Source organism: Oryzias latipes, chromosome 6 (genome assembly GCF_053564925.1).
Source record: "Oryzias latipes strain Hd-rR chromosome 6, Olatipes_Hd-rR_3.1".
Classification (NCBI taxonomy): Eukaryota; Metazoa; Chordata; class Actinopteri; order Beloniformes; family Adrianichthyidae; genus Oryzias; species Oryzias latipes.
In genome coordinates, this window is record NC_136242.1 from 4,765,589 (window position 1) to 4,771,870 (window position 6,282).

Here is a 6,282-nt window from a genome sequence, read left to right on the forward strand (position 1 = left end):
AGAGAGGCCTGCACACTCCAAAGGACCTCAGTCTCTTCAGAAGGTGGAGGCGACTTTGGCCCTTATACAGGGCATCGGTGTTGTCAGTCCAGTTTCTTGTTGAGGTGAACACCCAGGTACTTAAAACTGTCCACTACCTCAATGTCCGAGCCCTGGATGCTCACCGGTGTGAATTGTGGTGTTCTTCTCTGGAAGTCAATCACCATCTCCTTTGTCTTACTGGTGTTCAAGTGATTACGCTCAGACCAGTCCAAAAAGTCCTTGACTGACCTGTACTCCAGCTCGTCCCCCCCAGCACACAGCCAACAATGGCTGAGTTGTCAGAACTTCTGGAGGTGACAACTGCCAGTGTTGTAGATAACGGGTGAAGAGGAAGGTTGAGAGCACCGTCCCCTGAGGAGCCCCGGTGCTGGAAACCACCACCTACGAAACACAGTTGTGTAGCCTCACATACTGTGGCCTGCTGGTGAGGTAGTAGGTCGTCCATGCAGCCAGTCGTCCGTCCACTCCAGCCCCTTCCAGCTTCTCTCTCAACAGAGCTGGCCGGATGGTGTTGAAGGCGCTGGAGAAGTCACAGAACATGACCCTCACAGCGGTTCTGGCATCCTCCAGGTGAGTCAGCGCCCGGTGCAGCAGGTAGATGACAGCGTCATCCACCCCGATGTTCGGCCTGTAGGCAAACTGTAGCGGATCCGTCGCGGTGCTGACCACTGAGCGAAGGTGGCTGAGGACACATGGTCTTCATTAAGTGGGAGGTCAGGGCTACTGGTCTGTAGTGATTTGGCTCCTTAGCGTGCCCCATTTTAGGAACCGGAACCACACAGTCCGTGGTCTGGAAACAGTCTCTCAATCTCTCACTGGCCTCATCAGTCCACGCTCACTGACTTCTTCTGGGGTGGTTCTCTTCTTGCCCTGGGTTTGTATTCAGAGAGCAGGTGCACCAGGTTGTGATCAGAGCGACCGAGTGCGGGGAGAGGGTTGGATTCCTATGAGTCCTTAATCTTTGAATACAGTAAGTCCAGCGTCTTGTTGTCCCTAGTGAGGCACTTAACATACTGAGTGAAAGTGGGGAGAATGGAGGAGAGCGAGGCATGGTTGAAGTCCCCGCTGATTAGAAGCAGCGCCTGCGGGTGCCGGGTCTGCATACGCGTCAGCGCTCCGTGGAGTCGCTCGCAGGCTGCCTCCGCGTCAGCCGATAGAGGGATGTACACGTTAAAAACTATAACATGCGAAAACTCCCTCGGGATGCAAAACGGCCGAATGCCCACAGCGAGAACCTCAATGTCACGGGAGCAAAGCTGTTCCTTCACAGAGACGCGCGCCGGGTTGCACCATCTCTCGTTAATAAACACCGCCAGTCCTCCTACTTTCTTCTTACCACTGTCTGTCTCTAAATAATTCTTGTTTTTAGCTTTGAAGTCTGAAAACTGGATTGGAATGTCCGAAAACTAACTATATAGAGCACTCTGTCGTGTGTTTGCCATTTTGTAGTGCCAACCATCTACATTTCCCACAATCCAGTGCCCTGGAAATTTCCCAGAAGTCTCTGCAAAAAACTAGATGCTCACTAGATTGGCGATTCAAATGTATTTTATATGGCATAAACCAACGTTTCCATTGTAAAAACACTCCCATTGATTAGATTTTCACTTCTTAAAAATCGAAATAAATTGTAAAATTGCAGTTTAAGTGCCATTGCATCTCGTTGTCTTGGAGGATGCAGAGTTAAAATCGAACGTACCCCGTGGTTAACCGGGAAGCAGAAGTTTGGAAACAGGAAAGGACCATTTATGAAGAAAGTAAAGTAGAATTTATGACAAGTCCCCTCCTATGGTTGCCGTATGGAGTGGTCCCCCCCTCTTTCGGTTTTATTTGCACCTTAGACATGTAGGGCCCTTGGTAGGGGGGGTGCTTGGACATCACTGCCAGCAAGCAGCAGATGTCCTCCTAGCACCCTACCCGCCAATTTTAACCGCACCTTAGACATTTAGGGCCCCTTGGTGGGGAGGGTGAGGGGACATCACTGTGAGTAATCAGGAGATGTCCCCTTAGTGCCCTACCCGCCAATTTTAACTGCACCCCCCTTAGTACACACACCCCTCCCCCCTCAATATATACATCCCAACATAAACACACACACATGCACACACACACCCTCTTAAACACACATATACGCACACACATTTTGCAAGGAAGGTGGGACCTAGGACCATCTGTCCCCTGCCTCTTCCCTGGTGGGGGGTACGGGCCCCTTTGCAGCGGCGGCCGTGTCCCTGGGGTGCCGGCTTCCTGGGCCCGGCGGTGCTCTCTCCGCGCGGTGGGGGGGTTCACATTACATCTGAGCCGGGGGTGTTGGTGTCCCTGGGGGGTGGGTTCTGGTCCTTGCTCCTGAGCGCTGGGCCCCGCCTAACTTCCAACTGTGGCCGAGCCTGGTCGGGCCATATTTACAACACCCCTTGTGGGCCCTCTTTTTTCCCCGGGGTTCCCCCCTCCTGGGCGGGGGCGGCGGGCCCCTGCCTTGCTCCTCCCTGGACCAACCGTGGGCCGGGCGGATGGCTGCCTGGAGTGCGGGGCGGGTCTCCCTTGGGGGGTCCTGGCTCGTACCTGGGGTTGGGGCGGGGGGATGCCCGGAACTCCTGGGTGGTGGTGGGGTGCTCGTCTGGGGCTGTGGGCGTCCCTCTCCGGTGGGGCCCTGCGTTGGGCTCTCCCGGCGCGGCGGGGGGGCTGTTCTCCTGGTTGGGCTGGGGCGGCCCTCTCTTTCCCTCTGTGCCTCCCTGCTCTCTGGCTCTGGGGGGCCTTGCGGCGGTCCTGCTGGCCCTGGCCTGGGTGGCGGGCTTGGTCGCCCGGGCGGCGGTTGTTCCCTGCCGGTTTCCGTGTGGCGTGGGGGGGATTCCGGCTGCCGCTGCTGCTGCGGTGGGGGTCTTGGGGTGGGGATGGCTGGGCGCTCTCCTTCCTTCTTTACACATTCCACCATCCATATTAGAAGAACATGAGCACTCACCTGAGCACGGGTGTTGGCTCACCTTTGCACTGGCGGTTTGCGTGACTGAATGACTGAAATGTTTCACACTAGTTGGTTTTAAGGCATAAGTATGCGTGTGAGCACTATCTGTTTTGTGTACATGTCGACAGATGGACATTTTTGCAACTAGCAGGTGTGTTTGACACTTGGGTGTGTGTGTGGACAGGCTCCGCCCTTTTTGTACTGCATTTGAGCCTTACCATGGTGATTAACAACCAGTAAACTTGTTGCTCTATGCTGCTTCATGGTCTTATCCCCCTTCCCCTCCTACTATCACCCTCCTTCCCCCCCTCTTTCTAACGTCCCTCTCTCTTCTTCCCCTCTTTCCTTTTCCGTCCGGTCCAACACCAAAGATCTTCAAACATGTTTGAAATTAATAAAGTTTGGCCTCAATTACAAAAGGGGTTTATTCAGACATACCTTTGGTTTGTCTGAAGATTAATAACCCCTCTTGTTAAAGTAAAATATGTCCAACACAAGAGGCCCTCAGCTCTCATCTGTTTGCCCAGCTGTTGGACAGGACAAGGTAAAAAAAAAAAAAAAAAAAAAAAAAAAAAAAAAAAAAAAAAGAATTTATGACAAGTCTTTACAGAACAAACCGGTACACAATGAGAAGCTGGACTGGGTGTGGTCGCCGTCTGCCTATGAAAGGTAGGTCCTGGGTTTGTTTGGTTAGGTGGACGGGAGCACCAAACTCTGAAGAAGATGTAACCAGATTTGATCAGTTTCTCCAAGAAAACAGCAGAGAAATTGCCGGTGATGTAATGAACAGGTGGGTCTCTAACCTGGATTTAAATAATCTGAGTGTTTCAGATGATCTAAGGCTTTCTGGAAGTCTTTTCTAGAATAGAAGCTGGATGCAGCTTCTCTATGTCTGTCTGACTATAGAACTGACCAAAGACTGGATCCAAATGACCGGAGAGGTCTGGCTGGTACATCCTGGGTCAGGAGGTCAGTCATGTATTTTGGTGCTAAACCATTCAAAGCTTTATAAACCAGCAACAGCCAATGCAAAGACCTCAGATCTGGACTTATGTGTTCTACTTTTGGAAGAGTTTTTAATTTTCCCTGAGATAAGTTTTGTTCTTCTTTTTGCCATGAACAATTGTACAGCTTCCAAAATGTCATAATAATAAACATAGTTACTTGCCATTCTGTTCAGTAAAAAAGTAAGAATCTTCCCATTCTTCCAGAAACGTCCGGTGTTTCTCTTTATAATCTGAATTAAGCCATTTTGAACATGAGGGTAAAAGTCTCCACGCGCATCAAATGTTTAGTAATTTTTTCTGGCATTGGGGACAAATTATTGGCGGTCACTTATGAGTCAGGAGCAGAATCAAAACACTTACACTGCCCAGCGGTTTTTTTATTATTTATTTTTAATACTCTCTGATGGACTTGAGAGTTGTAGTAAAGTCAATTACCTTTTAAATGAGACTTACTTACAAGGTTGTCAAGAAGGGGAAAGTTTGAAAAATTATTGTTCTGTTTGTCGTTTCCATAATAGTAGCTTTTTTTGAAAAGCCTTCAGGTTTTCTTCTGCTTCCATGATGTTGACTCCACCCCCCTGCATCTGCTGATTAAGGTGATTGAGAGCTGCGAATATATCAGCCATGTATGCTAAAATGAGAATGAACTCAGATTTTTTGAAGCAATCTGCATGACAATGTTGGTGCTCTTCCGAAAACAAGGCTAATTCCACACGCAAGGCAAAAACACGATTCAGCACCTGTCCCCGGGATAACCACCGCACATTAGAATGGTACATTAGTACCTCAAATTCAGCGCCCATTTCTTTGCACCGCTCACTGAAGATGCAGTGCCTCAGAGCACTATTTCGCACATAGTTCACACATTCCACTACAGTTTTTAATACTTCTGCCATTTTTGGAGGCAAGGTTTTTGTTGCCAACGCATGCCTGTGCAGAATACAATGTGTGACAATGATGTGTGGTGCACCGGCTTTTACTAGCGCGCCAAAACCAGACTTTCCTCCCAGCATTACTGGAGCTCCATCCGTACAAACTGCAGTGACCATATCCCACGAAAGATCATTGTCTCTGAATAAGTCATCCACAAGCTTCTTCACATCAGCTGCCTTAGTTGTGGTTGTAAGAGGCTAACAAAATAAAAACTCTTCTTTTATCATGTCGTCTTTCACATACCGCACAAAAACAGCAAGCTGGCTTAGGTTAGCAAGTAGCAACGTCTGTGGTCTCATCAAGTTGAAGGCTGAATTTTGCCGGGCTTGAAATCAGATCTGCGACTACTTGAGCCAAGATGTCTTTACTCATCTCATCTATTCTGTTGCTGATGGTGTCATTTGAAAGAGGAATTTGGGATAATTTACCTTCGGCCGCTGTTCCAAGTATCAGATTCGCCATTTTTAACGCAGCTAGTTTTACTAGTGTTTCACCAATGGTGTGTGGCTTGCCCTGCTTTGCGATGAGGTACGCAAGTTCATATGATGCTGTGAGGATCGGTTTGTTAACGGGAACAAATCCAAGAGCAGGCAGAGTGGCCTTATCATCAAATCTGACTCTCTTCCCCTTGAATTCTGCAAGCGTTGTGTTCTTATATTCTCCATCTCCATGCAGCTTCTATAAGTGTTCCTTAAGTTTTGCCAGTGCGAGGCTGGAGTTGCTCAACTTGGCATTGCAAATCATGCAGATAGGACGCTGACTCCCATCCCGTTCCGTGATACATGAGAATCCATATTGTACATATTCATCTGACCCCTTCATTATTTTGCTCTACATAGTTTGTATGGATTAAAATATGAAGAAATTAATTACACGATGTACTTCGACATCATTCACACGTTGGATCACTCCTTAATGCGCTTAATTCCTCGCATCACTGATTAGCCAAGCAATGTCACGTGATCATTTGCAGCCAGTGATGGCCAAGCAGGGCATACCATTGTGTGTAGACATGATGAGTCGGTGAGTCTTAACCTCCATGGCAGAGGCTCCACCGAACCCCTGAGACCGACTCACCGAACCCCTAGGATTCGATCGAACCCAGGTTAAGAACCACTGGTCTAGATCTATGAACATTTAAGGAACGTGAACCTGCTCGTCCGAGGAGCTTATTCCGTTCAAGCTCCTTACCAAGTGGTTATCCCGGGGACAGTCCAGTTCCTCTGAACAGAAAGAAGAGGGAGAACATTCAGATGTCCTGTGCTTGGTCTTATTTTTGTGGGAACCTGTATTTGAGGTCCCTGCTCCTCCTCTCAGGGGTACAGGGAAAAGGAGATG